This window comes from Pelophylax lessonae (assembly GCF_965119305.1).
Source record: "Pelophylax lessonae genome assembly, chromosome: 3".
Classification (NCBI taxonomy): Eukaryota; Metazoa; Chordata; class Amphibia; order Anura; family Ranidae; genus Pelophylax; species Pelophylax lessonae.
In genome coordinates, this window is record NC_138770.1 from 301,598,657 (window position 1) to 301,615,939 (window position 17,283).

General features: G+C 41.9%; 1 protein-coding gene across 6 annotated transcripts in view; it reads right to left on the reverse strand.

The window, feature by feature from the left end:
- The window catches only part of LPP (LIM domain containing preferred translocation partner in lipoma), a 601,703-nt gene that overhangs the window by 141,930 nt on the left and 442,490 nt on the right, over window positions 1-17,283 (reverse strand). The window lies entirely within an intron of this gene.

Here is a 17,283-nt window from a genome sequence, read left to right on the forward strand (position 1 = left end):
TGCTGACGTGCGTTCCACAACCTTGACGCGTTTTGTCACTTTCTGTGACTTTTTTAAAACGTCACAGGAAGTGACGAAATGTGTCAAGGTTGTGGAACGCACGTCAGCACGCTATGCACCACGTGGAACGCAAGCCGGAACACTCCGCTCGCCACTCTGCTAGGAGGTGTTTAAAAGCGGTTTCTTTGCCTGCAAACTTGGAGTTTGAGTCTTTCTTCGCTCCAATTTTTATGAATATTTGATGAATAAACTTTTAAAACGATAATACACTATCTGGAGCCTTTCTTTTAACTCCATATCCTGAGGATCAAGCTCGGGTAAGGAGGAATCTAACCTGTATCCCACCAGGATCATCCACAAAGGGGATCCCCAATCCATCCTGAACGGCCTCCAAGCGCTGTAGGTCCTAGTGCTATACAGCACATATTACCCAACAATTCTGGTAAGTCATTTATTTCTACCACAAGCCACAGGAAAAGAGGAATCCACGTCACAAAAGTCATAAACTTTTATTTTTTGAGCACGAAGCACTTTGCACCTGATCACCACTTGAAAAGACTATTTATTGAATTTTACATTTATTTTATTCACAAATATTGATCACCACCGGAAAATACTTATTTATCTATTTATCAATTCCTTGGAACTTTTTATTAATTTTAATGTGTTTAATTGATTTGTATTTTCACTTATACTGTAAAGATACGTTTTCAACATTGTTCACATACATTAAGTTAATTGTTTTTCTGCAGCAAGCGCTGTATATAGCCTAGGCTATTTTTCTAAGATACTGTATGTGTATTATTATTATAAGCTATGAAATGAAAGATATACAGTATATGATAGAGAGAGAGAAAGGTAAGACAAACAAAAATAGACTTTTGGAGTGCTCAACACAATTTTATTTTTTAAATCAAAATCTTTTTTTTTTTTGTAAATTACAAAATACCAATAAAGCCAAATGGCTCACATTAACTTAGTTGTCCCACACTTCATTGTCCCTTACTAAGACTATACTAGTGTAGCTGGGATCGGACTACTAAAATATATATATATATATATATATATATATATATATATATATATATATATATATATATATATATATTGTAACAGGAAGTCAGCTAAATCTGGGAATGTAGTCACAGGAAGGAGATACATTTCTACCTGATTTAGAAAGTCCATTAATTAATTTAGGGTGTTGGCTACAGAGCTAGCCAGCAGGAAGTTGAAAGGCCTTCACCTGTTCAGAATGAGGGAGTTAAGGCTCTATAATTTGTTCAGAGAAATTCCTATTGTTTGCTGCCTCCAGAAGCTGTGTCCTGAAGCCATGTGGGCTGGGAGCAGGAGGACAGTCAGCGTGTGCCTCCCGACAGGATGTGTGGGCCTGGGAGAAGACCCCCCGGAGTGATGTGTGCCCGGGACGGTAACCAAGGGTGAATACGTCTCAAAGGTGAGAAGACGAACTGTTGATGTGAAAGAAACAAAGGACTGTGTTCCCCTGTGAAGATATTATAAAAGGACTATTGAGTGTCCGCTGGAGGACAAGGAAGTCTGCCCGACGGTAGGTTGGAGACAGACACCTAGGCAGGTTCCAGTTGTGAGAAGGTAGCCGCCCACAGAGGCAAGGATTTATTTTCTGTTTTATTTTATTTTGGATGTTTTGCTGCATACAGCCTGGTGAAGAAAACACCATTAGAATAAACCATAAACCTGTTGTTTGCAAGCACTTTTGGGCTATTTCTCTGTGAAAACGCACTCCCCAAGGAGTCATCCACGCCTACCACCGAGCTAATCCCTCACAATATATATATATATATATATATATACATACAATTATATGCTTATCGTTACTGTCAAAGTTGTCTGTGTGCCCCTTTAAGACTGCTTTAAGCGGAGATCGGCCTCTCAAAGGAAGTGGAAAAAGTGGATTGTGGGAGACATAGTTCTGAATCTAAATCTGGATTGCTAGGGGAACTGTTCTCCCAGGGAGCAACGGGGAAGCGAAGGACCATGGGAGAAACTATAAACCTATCTGCTCCACAGTGTAAATGCGCTCTTGCTTTTGGGACCCAGTGAGTGTGGATCAGCCGGTTGTGTGTGTACAGGACTGGTGGTGGCTGAGGCCTAGTACACGAGGCCTAACCCGCGCGTGGAGCTTGTCCTCAGCGTAGCGGATGCTGATACCTAAACTGTCGATGCTGTCACAGTATAGCTGAAGAGGAAGCGAGTGAAGACCAGACGGACAGCCTGAGGAAGCAGAGTATCTCACTCCCAGACGACGGAGTGTGGAGAGCGTATCACCTGTCTTATAGGACCCTCACAAATGGACATCCGAGAGAGAAAGGGTACCTGTGTGGAATCCTGACCGCAAGTACACCCTTTCCCATCAACACACTGACCGCAGACACTATTGCACACATCACCTCCCTTGGGATTACAAATTATCACTTTGGACAGTGATAAGAGCTCCAACTGCCAATGAAGATTTACTGGGGGGGGGGGGGGTGTTGACACCTGCTACAGCTTAAAGGGGACACACTTGATTTGTTTGCAGCATTGTTAGAACATTAATAGCACTAAGATAGCTCTAAGTTTTCCTTTAAAAGAGGAGGTTAAGTTGATTTGAGAAGAGGGTAAGGTGTTTTGATTGGAATGTTAAAGTCACCTAGGATGATGACGGGTATTTCAGAGGAGAGAAAGTAGAGTAGTATTTAGAGAAGTTGTCACGAAAGGATGACAGTGGGCCTAGACTATCAATGAATGAACTTCCAGTGTTCTAATAAGGAAGACTGCAGGGTTTTAATCCCTGTAGAAGATGTGACTAACCCTTTAAGAGTATTTTACCAAAAATATAATTTTGGTTGCAGTAGTGCCTATAATCTGACTTGTATCTTAGTGCAGACTTCTGTGAAATTCAGAGAGCCAATCCCCCAAGCAAGAAACTAAATTGTATAAACCGTCAGGCAAAAACACAAGTGTGCACATAGCCTACAGGGGATATGATCAACATGTATAAATACACTGCTCAAAAAAATTAAAGGAACACTTTGAAAACACATCAGATTCCAATGGGAAAAAAATATGCTTGCTATCTATACTGATATTGACTGAGTAATGTGTTAGAAACTAAGTTGATGCCACATTGGTTGATGGAAATGAAAATTATCAACATACAGAGTGGAAATGAAAATTATCAACATACAGAGGGCTGATTTCAAAGTGAAAAAATGATGCAGCAGGCAAGTCCATTTTGCTGAAATTTCATTGCAGCAACTTAAAATGGTACCTAATAGTTTGTATGGCCCCCAGGTGCTTGTATGCATGCCTGACAATGTTGCGGCATGCTCCTAATGAGACGACGGATGGTGTTCTGGGGTATTTCCTCCCAGATTTGGACCAGGGCATCGCTGAGCTCCTGAACAGACTAAGGTGCAACCTGGTGGTGTCGGATGGACCGAAACATAATGTCCCTGTCAGGGTGCCAGGAAACCAGACAACACAAAGATGCAAGTAAAATAACGCCATTTATTAGGGCAACAACAATAAAACGCACAGCAAGAGTGAGAAGAGAAATCAGGAACAGCCGGTCAAGTTTAGAAGCGGGTAGTCATCCCAGCCGGGGGTTGAGTCTAGAAATGGGTAGTCTGCCGATGTCGCATCTTCTGCCAGGAAAGTCGTCCGCCAAGCCAGGTCATGCACGGAGGAACATGGAGAACAGAAGACTGCTAGCAGTGATGCACCTTGGAGCACAAACACAAGGGCAAGGACTGCAAGCCCTTAGGTGATATATACAGTATTTCACAAAAGTGAGTACACCCCTCACATTTTTGTAAATATTTTATTATATCTTTTCATGTGACAACACTAATAAAGTGTAATTTCTTCAATGTAAAGTAGTGAGTGTACAGTCTGTATAACAGTGTACATTTGCTGTCACCCTGATTGCCATTAAGTATTAGGATGAAATCCTTGGATCCATTGTCTGACCCTGACCTTAGAGGTGTACTCACTTTTGTTGCCAGCGGTTTAGACATTAATGGATGTGTGTTGAGTTATTTTGAGGGGAAAGCAAATTACACTGTTATTACAAGCTATACACTCACTACTGTACATTGTAGCAAAGTGTAATTTCTTCAGTGTTGTCACATGAAAAGATATAATAAAATATTTACAAAAATGTGATGGGTGTACTCACTTTTGTGAGATACTGTATATAGTCAGGTGTGCAACATCATCACTGAGCGATGCCCAGGCAGCAGGCAAGTGATGATGCAAACAGAGTTTATAAGAGACAGCAGTCTGCACATGTCCAAGATGGCTGCCAAGAGGAAGGCAAGGTAAGACCTTGACAGTCCCAGAGGTGTTCTATTGGATTTAGTTTAGCCAAGCTTGAGGGATATTCAATAGTATCAATTCCTTCATCCTCCAGGAACTGGCTGCAAAGTCTCGACACATGAGGCCGGGCATTGTCGTACACCAGGAGGAACCCACTGCACAAGCATAGGGTCAGACAATGGAGCCAAGGATTTCATCCTAATACTTAATGGCAGTCAAGGTGCCATTGTTTAGCCTGTAAAGGTTTGTGCGTCACTCCATGGATATGCCTCCCCAGACCATCACTGACCCACCACCAAACTGGTCATGCTGAACAATGTTACAGGCAGCATAACTTTCTCCATGATTTCTCTAGACCCTTTCACATCTGTCACATGTACTCAGGGTGACCCTGCTCTCATCTGTGAAAAGCACAGGGCGCCAGTGGTGGACCTGCCAAATCTGGTGTTCATTGGCAAATGCCAGTCGAGCTCCACGGTGCCGGGCAGTGAGCACAGGGCTCAATATAAGACGTCGGGCCCTGAGGCCACCCTCATGAAGTCTGTTTCTGATTGTTTGGTCAGAGACATTCACACCAGTGGCCTGCTGGAGGTCATTTTGTAGGGCTCTGGCAGTGCTCATCCTGTTACTCCTCGCACAAAGGAGAACATTCGGGTCCTGCTGATGAATTAAGGACCTTCTAAAGCCCTATCCAGATCTCCTAGAGTCAATACCGATCTCCTGGAATCTCCTCCATGCACTTTAGACTATGCTGGGAGAAACAGCAAACCTTCTGACAGTGGCACGTATTGATGTGCCTTCCTAGAGGAGTTGGACTGCCTGTGCAACCTCTATAGCAGGGGTCTTCAAACTATGGCCCTCCAGTTGTTCGGGAACTACAATATCCATCATGCCTAGTCATGTCTGTGAATGTCAGAGTTTTACAATGAAATCAGGAAAAAAAGGGGGAAGACCAATGCGCTACCACTGGGGTAAATGAAAAGAAATATACTCAGAAGAGGTGATGAATAGTGGAGCACCAAAATCAGCGGCTGATTGTGTAGGGTCACCACGTACTGATAAAAATTATGAAGAGAGGAAAATCAGCGCTCAATTTCTGAAATGGTGGGCCACAGAAGTAATAAATAAATAAGGATGAAAGATCAATAGTGTGAAAAAGAGATCTCAAAAAAAGGGAGATAATAAATATAGAAAAAATGACATTAAGGGTAAAAATATATAAAACATCCAATATATAAACTTAATAAAATGCAAATATTCACAAATAAGTGCTGCGGTGCTGGTAAATAAATAAGGTGATCAGTGAATAAACTATATAAATTAGATGAAAGTGCTAATAGTGCGAGGAAACAGCAAAACAATTGCTGTGATCTGCTAACAGCAAGTTAACAGAAACGTATAGTCCCATGTGCAACTAAGCAATGTGCACAAAAAAAAGTGATAATGGTGAAAGTTCATAAGTGATCCAGTGAATATGTAGAAAATCACATCCAGTGACAATCATGTGCGATTATTCGTGAGCTTTATCCCAAATTAAGTGCAATGGCCGCTCACCTCCATTAACACTCAAATGAGCGTTTTGGTGTACTTAGACATATGCCGGTTTTCGGTAATTCGATATATCACGGTATTGTTGGATATGGAAAGGTTGGGAGACAAGGATTTCGGGCACTAAATTTTCATAAAATTGCTTTTTATTAAACAAACATTTTAAAAACATCTAATGATACAAGCAGATGAGAAGAAATCTACATTGAACATGAGACCAGAAAACGGTCGACAGTATCAGATATAATCTTGCATGAGGTGCTAGACCTTCATATAGTATAGGAACAGTTGTGTACAGAACAAGTTGTATTATGCATACATCCAATGTAATATACTTCAAAGCAGACAGAAGCTGCCGGCGGACACCTCGATGCTCAGGGTGCCAGTCAGCAGAGTCGGCCGAAGTTTACAGTAAATATATAGTATACATTACTCATGACAGTTTGCTCAACATGTTTCGCCTTCTCGGTGAAAGCTTCGTCTGGAGCTTAGTAATTGTTTTGTCTGTGTAAAAACATAAGTAATTTTAAGGAAACAGAATATATTGTTTACTACATATTCCATAAATGAGAATAATGCATTTTATATGTGATATACAATGTCAATGTAAAAGAAAAAGCATTTCACACACATGATATTACTGTTCTAGCCATCAGGGGGGAGGGGGCTCGGTGGGTAGGCAAGAGGATAGCCATTGGGACACATGTGGGGACACACACCGTATGAAATAGATAACACTATTTTTTAGGTATCAGTATATATACATGGTAAAGAAAAACATATCTGTATAGGATATGAACATACCTGTACAGTGTATATTCTGAACTTTTTTGGTACTGTAACGAGGAGGACTAAAAGACGGTCACTGAGCTCATAAATGGGGGAGCCGATGTTCACAAGGAGTGTAAATACAAACGCTCCTGTGTGTTTGTATCGAGGCTCAATACCTGGACATAATTGGATGTGCCTATCAATCAGCGTTAATTGATAAGGATTGTTACGACTATCTGAACAATAAGTTCCCTAGACAAGCTACATTTTATTCCCTCCCTAAAACTCATAAAAACTTGACCACGCCCCCAGGAAGGCCTATTATATCAGGCATTGGAAGCTTAACGGAAAATGCTAGTCGTCTGATAGACTTTTTCTTATTACCCCATGTTGTTCGTTTACCATCCTATGTCAAGGATACACTTGAATTTTTAAAAATGATTGAGGATATGGTCGTTCCTCCCGACGCCCTGCTCGTGACTTTGGATGTAGAGGCTCTATACTCGAGCATCCCTCACGAGCAGGGCGTCGGGATAGTACGCACCTTCCTCTATGAACAGAACCACCATACATGGCCTTTCTGTGAATTCCTTTTGAAATTACTCCTGTTCATCCTGCAGCACAACTGGTTTACTTTTAATGGGTCCCACTACCTCCAGGTGCAAGGCGTGGCCATGGGCACCTGTTGTGCCCCGGCCTACGCCAACTTGTACCTGGGGGGGTGGGAACGACACATTACATCAGATGAGACTCTATCAAAGTTTTTTACACATGTGGCGGTTTGGTATCGCTACATAGACGATGTGTTTGTAGTTTGGACAGGCTCTAGACAGCTATTTGATGATTTTGTTCAGGCGTTAAACATTAATAATTTCAATTTAAAATTCACATGTACTGTAGACGTTTCAAAAGTTAATTTCCTTGATCTAACGGTATTGAAGCATGAAAATGGCCAACTGACCACGAACCTTTACCGTAAACCAACATCGGGTAACGTAATATTGCATGCGTCAAGTGCCCATCCAGCGGCACTAATACGCAGTATTCCCTATGCCCAATACGCACGCCTTCGGCGTAATTGCACAACCGATAGAGATTTTAAAACTCAAGCCAACTCACTACGTGAACGCTTAAAAGCCCGTGGCTACAGTAAACGCCTTTTACGTACAGCATACAATAGAGCCTTCTCACAAGATCGGAATAGTCTGATTTTTAGAGTTAAAGATCGAGATACACTACCCACGGTGAAACTCATAACGAAGTTTTCAAGCCACCAGAATGTACTCCGAACCATCCTTGAACGACACTGGCACTTACTCAGTCATGATCCAATCACGAGCAAATATGTGGGACCATACCCACAAATTGTATTTAAACGTACTAGATCATTACGAGATCAATTAACAGCTAGCCACTACCAACCCATAAAAAATTCCAAAACAACTAATAGGGGTACGTATAGATGCCGTGGTTGTGCCATGTGTCCATGGGTTAAGGAGGGTTCCCATTTTGTTCTACCCAATGGGGAAGATTTTTCCCCTACCTTTCGTGCCAACTGTGACACTCGTGGGTTGGTGTATCTCATGCACTGTACATGTGGCATGTTCTATGTTGGGAAAACAATTAGAGAACTCCGTCAGAGGATAAATGACCATATATATATCAGAGGGAGGAAAGATGGTCACGCCCGTGAGCAGGCACCTAGACCTCTACCACAGATTCAACCCAAAAAAAGCACGCTTTTATGTCCTGGATGTGATTCACCAGGACCCACGAGGCGGCAACTGGGACAAAAGAATTCTCCAGAGGGAAACCATCTGGATTGAACGTCTCAATGCCACCGTTAGACCGGGTTTGAATGAAACCCAATCTTATAAGTCATTTTTGTAAATTATGCATTTCTTAATGATTTAAGATAAAACTCTTTTCCGCCGTCGTTACTATTTGTCATCTGTGGAGGGTGGGATGGGTGTCGGCTTGCCTGGCGTGACCATCTTTCCACCCCCTGTTTCTTTTTCTTTTCTAGCCCTGGCCCCCCCCCCCTTTTGTGTCTTTTTACCCCCAATTATCTTTCACTAATCATTAGAAGAATTACTATCGCATCATATGAAACCCAATGAATGTCCATGTGCTGATCTTATGCCTCTTTGATATGTATGAGAATCATAATTTCCAAACTCAGCTCTTCATATGTTTAAAAGCTATTGAGGGTAGTGTCTTCAATTTTTGGGCCTAACAGCTCTAATCCTTCCATTCTTTAAGCACCAAATTGCCTAGGTGCTAGATACACCATTCCTTTTTTTTTTTTTCCTTTTTCCCTTATTAACATATTATGTATATCCTTTTTTCTCTTTTTTCTTCTTTTAGAATATAATATATTATTATATTCTTGGTTTTTCTTGTTTTCATCACTCTCTGTTAAATATTGATGTATATATTTCTTTTTTCTCTGTAATTACTACTCAGATTAATGTATTCTTGTTAATATGTGTTTGCAGATGCTTTGTATTTAAGTGTGCCATGCTAGTAACCTCTGGGGGCGCTGTGGGACGCTAGAGTTATCAGCCAATCCGGTGATATATGTGCGGCCTGGTAAGCCACAGTGGACTTCCGCTCCCAGGAGCATCGTTTCCTGTGGCACCAGATCAGACTTTCTGGAGCCTGCCAGCTCTGAGAGTCTGACCTAACCTCTCGGAGCGTTACGAGTGGCCGTAGCGGAATCACTTCCGTCTGCGCCGCATCGTCATTTCCGGGGGGTGTGGCCGGGGTGGCGACGTCGTTCTGACGAACCGCCCGGGACCCACGCCATAAAAGGGCGCCATACAAGCGTCCGAGTATGGCGGCGGTTCCCCATCCGGGGAGGACATCTATGACGGAATTTGGCTCAACAGGGTAAGCCGACAAACTTATATCTTCGCTATCTTTTGGATTATGCACACCATTTTACTTACAACTTTGTCTTTAATCCTTTCTCAATTCAACAGTGTCTGCCACTTACAAGGCAGGTTTAATTTACCTTTATCTTAACAAAGTATTCTGCAGGATCGGTGAGCATGTTTAATTATTAGTGAGCCCCCAATACACTCGTATGTAACTATTGGTGATTTTCCAACTATCTTGAAACATGCATTGACTACCACCGCTGGGCTCATTGAAAGTAATGCGGTATTAGAAGCAATTCTTCTAATCCACTATACATTCAAGGCTGAATAATGTTACACCTCATATGAGGGAATCAATGTATCCTATGTGATTGCCTGTATGGAGATTTGGGACCATACAAGCGACCTATACCTAGGCAATTACTCTTTTGGAACTCTTCTCATAAAAACCTCTAACTATTGCGGTATATGATGACATAAAGTAGAAGCTCCCTCCCTGTGATTGGTATATGTCCATGCATCTTTCTTCAATGGGTTTCTTCCTTTTTTATATACAAACAACTCTATCCTCACCTATCTGTGTACCAACATGCACCGGGTGTGGCTATTTTCTACCGATAATGATTTGATATATTATAATTAGCGCACTTTCTATATCCAACCTAGATACAAACACACAGGAGCGTTTGTATTTACACTCCTTGTGAACATCGGCTCCCCCATTTATGAGCTCAGTGACCGTCTTTTAGTCCTCCTCGTTACAGTACCAAAAAAGTTCAGAATATACACTGTACAGGTATGTTCATATCCTATACAGATATGTTTTTCTTTACCATGTATATATACTGATACCTAAAAAATAGTGTTATCTATTTCATACGGTGTGTGTCCCCACATGTGTCCCAATGGCTATCCTCTTGCCTACCCACCGAGCCCCCTCCCCCCTGATGGCTAGAACAGTAATATCATGTGTGTGAAATGCTTTTTCTTTTACATTGACATTGTATATCACATATAAAATGCATTATTCTCATTTATGGAATATGTAGTAAACAATATATTCTGTTTCCTTAAAATTACTTATGTTTTTACACAGACAAAACAATTACTAAGCTCCAGACGAAGCTTTCACCGAGAAGGCGAAACATGTTGAGCAAACTGTCATGAGTAATGTATACTATATATTTACTGTAAACTTCGGCCGACTCTGCTGACTGGCACCCTGAGCATCGAGGTGTCCGCCGGCAGCTTCTGTCTGCTTTGAAGTATATTACATTGGATGTATGCATAATACAACTTGTTCTGTACACAACTGTTCCTATACTATATGAAGGTCTAGCACCTCATGCAAGATTATATCTGATACTGTCGACCGTTTTCTGGTCTCATGTTCAATGTAGATTTCTTCTCATCTGCTTGTATCATTAGATGTTTTTAAAATGTTTGTTTAATAAAAAGCAATTTTATGAAAATTTAGTGCCCGAAATCCTTGTCTCCCAACCTTTCCATATCCAATAATTCAAATGTAGGATAGGGCCCTCTTCAGATGATATATATAATGACCCAGACGGCTGCTGTCTGGTGAGTCATGTGTTTTTGGAAATATCACGGTATTGCATAGCCACGGTATTGTTATTGTGGCATTTTTAAAATACCGAGTTTCTCTGCTCCTGGGTCTGACTTGTGAATTGATACATTTTAGTGAGCTGGATGACTCATTCACTCACACAGCTAATGCCTTTAAGGCTCGGTTCACACTGATGCGATGCGGGAAGGCTGCGAATTCGCAGCCTGTTCCCGCATTGCACACGCACCCCCGGCAGTTCACACTGCCATATGCGATCCGCTGGGGGTGTCAATGTAATCTTAACGACACCCCCAGTTTGATCGCATATCGCAGTGCGATCGTGCAGTTCGCACAGGATCGGATCGCACAAGTGTGAACCGCTGTGCGATCCGATCCTGATGCGGCAGCAAAAATGCCTCCTGTGCGTGTTTGCTGCGGGTGCGATGCGAATTTAGCCATACAAACTGTATGGCTAAACTCGCACCGCACGGCTGATCGCATGTCATGTCGGAGCAGTGCGCTCCGACATGACATGCGAACCCCGCACACGCAGTAGTGTGAACCGGGGCTCAGCATTAAGTCTCCCAGTAACTATAAACAAAAATGATTACATTGTATTTTTTCCTTCCCTCTGCCAGGGAGAAAGGAAGTTTAACCTCTTAAAGACTGGATCTTTTTCTGACACTTGTTGCTTGCAAGTTAAAATCAGTTTTTTTTTTGCTAGAAAAGTACTTGGAACCCCCAAACATTTTATATATTTTTTTAGCAGAGACCCTACAGAAAAAAATGGCGATTGTTGTAATATTTTATGTCACACTGTATTTGCGCAGCAGTCTTTCAAACGCAATTAATAGACTTTAATGAATAAAAAAAAAAAAAAAAAAAAAAACGTAACAGTAAAGTTATCCCAATTTTTTTTTTGTTACACAGAGAATCGTGATCTTTATTCCAAGCTAAAAAATCGTGATTCTCATTTTGGCCAGAATCGTGCAGCTCTAATTTATATTATATATATACATACATACATATACACACACACGCATAGCAGCCCACATTACATTATTATATAGCCATCAAGCAGTGTCTGGCCTACCTGGTGATGACTGGTCCTGGCGCTCTGATCCGATGGCCTGGTCTTAAAAGGGGCAAATCCTTGCGATCCAGAAGTGGTTAAACCTGCAGGAGGACCGGTGTTTTTATCTATTAATGACTTTACTATTGCTTTAGGCCTGGTTCACATGTATGCGGGTTGGTGGTTCACATGTATGCGGGTTGGCGGTTCACATGTATGTGGGTTGGCGGCCCACATTTGCACAGGCATAGCAGCCCATTGATTTGAACGGGCTGCTTTGCCATCATTTTTTTTCTGCGGAAAATGAGGGCATAGCAGCCCGTTCAAATGTGGGCCGCCAACCCGCATACATGTGAACCACCAACCCGCATACATGTGAACCAGGCCTAAAGCAATAGTAAAGTAATTTATAAACAACACCTCCTTCAGGTTTAACCACTTCTTGACCACAAGGATTTGCCCTCTTAATGACCAGGCCATCGGATCGGAGCCGAGCGCCAGGACCAGTTATCACCAGTTAGGCCAGACACTGCTTGATGACCTATTTTAGGCCTGGTTCACAGAGTCTGTACTGACTGACTATATAATAATGTGCATAAGTGAACCAAAGCCCCTAAATTCAGCAATGAAATTGAAGTGAGGTAGAAATGTAATAATTTAAATTTAATAATAGAATACCGTGATAATACCGTATACCGTGGCAAAACCTTAATCAATTAATCGCAGCATGAAAATCTGATACCGTCACAAGCCTAGGTGTACTATATCACCATAAAGGACACCAGGGAGTTATCCAACGGTAATGGCGCTTTCAACCCGCTCTGACTCCGTGTATGTCGCCGCTCCCTCCCCCGCACTTGCCGTAATAGCCGCAACAAGTCGATGTCGTCGCTGCTCCAGCTGTCTCCGCTAAGGTTGATGACGTCGTGACAGTGACACGACAATGCCTCATGGAATGTTTGGTTCCGCAATAGCTGGAGGGCCGTAGTATGGGGATCCCTGCTCTATAGGGTCCAGGTATCGCCTCTTGCTACCAGTAGTGACACTGACCCTAGCCAAATGCGAAACTAGTGAAACAGTCAGAAAAGGCATAGGGAAAAAAAAATGTCAGTGGCCTCCACCTGTAAAACCATTCCCGTTTTGGAGGTTGTCTCATTGTTGTCCATCTAATGCACCTGTTAATTTCATTAACACCAAAAGCAGCTGAATCTGGTTAACAATCCTTCTGCTACTTAACTGACCAGATCAATATTCCACTTGTTTAGTTGACTTGATGCTATACTCTAATAAAAGGTGTTAATTTTTTTTAATAGGGTACATAATTGGTTCATATAGTGAACCCGGTGTCGAGTCACTCACTTTACGGTCATTATAAAAGACAAGGTGCACTCTTTACACCTGGTGGAAGAGAGATTTACCCACTACATATGGAAAGGCTTCTTCCCAGTAGTAGCTTTGAAAATGGGGAATAGACTACTTCACAAACTAGTTCTGGTCAGCTCAGTAGATTGTTAAAAAAAAAAAAAAAAAAATGTATATAAGGCACAAAATATAATCAGATATTAACCACTTGCCGACCGCCGCACGACTATTTACTGCGGCAGGTCAGCCGCTCCTGGGCAAACCGACTTAGGGGTACGTCGCTCGCCCAGGAGCCTGTAGGGGGCGAGTGCGCGCTGCCGGAGGCGCGCTCCCGCCCCCGCTCATTCGCAGTGATCCCCGCGCGAGTGATCGGCGGCTCCGACGTCCGCCGATCACTCGCGAACTCCCGCAGGAGAGGGAGAAAGGCAGATGGCTGATGTAAACAAAGCCGTCTGTCATTTTCCCTGATGTAAGTGCAGAGACTATACAATCCTGCTATGTTGAACTAGATGGACAAGATCCAGTTCTTAGTGTCTTTTTTTAACCCAACTATGTAATGCAAAGACCACACCAAATGACTCGTAGGCTGCAAAATACTTTTTTGGGGGGGGGGGGGGGGGGTTTAGATATGCTTTAACATTATGAGAAACTATACATGACTTCCAGAGGAAAGGAGAGGGTGGGAGGGGGGGGGGGGGTTCTGGTTTGCAGGTTTTTAAGTGACTTTAGCATTGCAGTATTCTATATGTATAAAGTATATCTTTATTTTTGTGAAATCATATAACAGTTGACATATTTCTTATATTTCTTAAGCAATTTTCAAGGTAGAAATTGTTGTTTACAACTTAGTCATCTGCTATTTACTGTGTTGTGCCCATGAATTGTGTAGCTCTACCTACCCAATACATTTCCTGTGAACTAACACCACCTTTATTGACCACTATGACATTCTCTCTGGACAGAGGATGGAAGGTGTGGGGATAGGAGCCGTTATGGTAAAGTCAAGCCCTAAGTTAATAAGTCTCATATAACAGAAAGAAGACCCTTTTAGGATTGGCAAATTGCGCAGCAGCCATGTTGGGATATATGTTCCGAGGGCTTTTACAACATATTTTTAAAAGTGTAAAATTGTTGATGGGTTAGCTTTGAGGAGGAAATATGATGTCAAAATATAAAATATGACAGCCCATATAATGCTTCGAACAGACATGGCAATTTTCTACCTGCCTGAATGAGAAAGCTTTCTTTTCCAAAAGCATGACATTATCTGCTCAGGTAAAAAAATATTACTTTCTAAGCACATTTAGCAATGCCGCAACATAAAATAAATGCTTGGAAATGCTGACCTACTTAATTTACAGCAATTCAATGACTTTAGGGACATCAATGTTTCAAAAGTCCTGCAGATCACACGCATGATCTGACACACATTTCTGTAATGTAAATTGGTACTCAAAGCAAAAGTGTATATTCAATTGCTATATGTGATTCTACATTATGGAAATATTTTCTGACACAGGATTGGTTGCCACAGGTAAACCTTTACATTTACAGAATATACTGTAAAACATTGTATAAAAGTTAAAAAAACAACAACCTTAAAGTAACACTAAAGGCTAAACTTTGTTGGGGGTTTTGGATAGAGTGAACAGGGATTAGAACCCCATGTCAGTTTTTATTGCTCAGCTGCCTTCTGCTGAGAAAGTTCACCACTTGATTTAGCTCTCCCTTCAAATGTATCGCCAACAACTAAGCCAGGCACAATTCTGCCCACCTTAGAATTTTCCTCTGCTACCAACCACAAAGCCCTGCTTCTGGTCCTCTCCTGCTTATTCACATATACCACTGCAGAAGCATTGTCTGAAAGGACTTGTACATGATGGCCCACCAACTCCTTCTGAAAAGCCCTGAGCACGAGACCCACCGCCTTCAACTCTCTTAAATTCATAGTTGTCCTGGTCTCCTTGTAGTCCCATCTGCCATGAATGAAATTCGACTCCACATGAGCTCCCCACCCCCAAGCACTCGCATACGTGGTCACCACTTGGTGATGTGAAGAACCCCTGTAATAGATTTGATCACCTCCCCCACCACCAAAGCGCCCTCTTTACCTGGGCTTTGATCTTCACCAGCCTGTCCAAGGCTCCTGCTGATGATCACACGCCTTGAGAATAAACAGCTGCAAGGGCTGCAGATGCAGACCTGCCCACTGAACTGGGAGTATGGAGGACGTGATTAGTCACAGTGCTCACATGGTATAGACAGGGCGAATCACAGTGCATCTGTACTATGTGATAGCTGGTGCCAATCACAGCTTCACAATAGTACACACTGGATGAATTTCATATCATAAAAAAAGGATTGCTTATAACAGTGAACATCAAAGTTATAGGAAATCCTAATGTGTAAAAAAAATGTTTTACTTTCCCAGAGTAGTACATTGTAACTATGGTAATTTTGTACTGCTAATTTTCGTCCTTTTTATCAAAAAATTTAAAACCCTGCGGTGATTACCCACCTTGACCCTCCAGAAGATTTACCCCCCTTCATGACCAGGCCATTTTTTGCGATACGGCACTGCATTATTTTAACTGACAATTGCGACACAGTACCACAAAAAAATTTATGTAATTTTCTTCACAACAAATAGAGCTTTCTTTTGGTGGTATTTAATTACCACTGCATTTCCCCCCCCCCCCCTTTAAGCAAAAAAAAAACACTGACAGTTTGGGAAAAAAAAACACAATATTTGTTACTTTCTACTTTAAAACATATCTAATAAAAAAAAAATCTAAATTCTTAAAAAATTTAGGCCATTATGTATTCTGCTACGTGTTTTTGGTAAAATAAACTCCAATAAGTGTAAATTGATATGTTTTGATTGGATTGATAGGATATATTTATAGGAATTCTAATTTATTTTTTTCTACTAGTAATGGCGGCAATCAGCGACTTATAGTGGGACTGGGATGTTGCGGCAGACATTCTGACACTTTGCAGGTGATCAGTGCTAAAAGTATGCACTGTCACTGTACTAATGACACTGGCTGGGAAGGGGTTAAATCTAGGGCGATTAAAGGGGTAACTGTGCCTTGCCAGTGTTTTTGCATACACTGTGTGCTGCTTTCATTAGGGGAAGAAACCGATCCTAGTGTCTACTTTGCAGAACTACCTGTCAGAACTGAGATATGCCTTGTTTTACTGGCAATCCACTGCTGCTGGAGGACATCGAGTCCCCGGGTCCCCCAGATTAACTGCGAGTCATCACAGCAGAAACGGCGTGCTCCCTGCAGGCAGAAATGCAGAATCAGGCATATATAAGTAATTCTGCCCACAGCTGCTGCCCTGTAGCAGTAAAAGTACTATAGGGCAGTTAGAAAGAGGTTAAATACCATCAAAAGAAAGCTCTGTCTCACAAAGATACAAATTTAATTTGGGTACAGTGTTGCATGACTGAGTAACTGTCATTCAAATTGTGACAGCGCTGAAATCTGGAAATTGGCCTGGGCAAGGAGGGGATGAAATTGTCCGGTATTGAAGTGGTTAACCAATTCATTTCAGTTGGCCCAAATGCTTGTATTGTCATTTGAAAGGCTATGTTCACTCTCAGTCAATAGCTGCCCCCCTGTCAGAACACAACAGCTCAGCAGAGGAGATCACTGTACTAACTGCAGATAGTTAGTACAGAGGCTGGATTGAATTAAGAAAAACCCTCAGTGTATACCAGGTTTTAGGCATACATA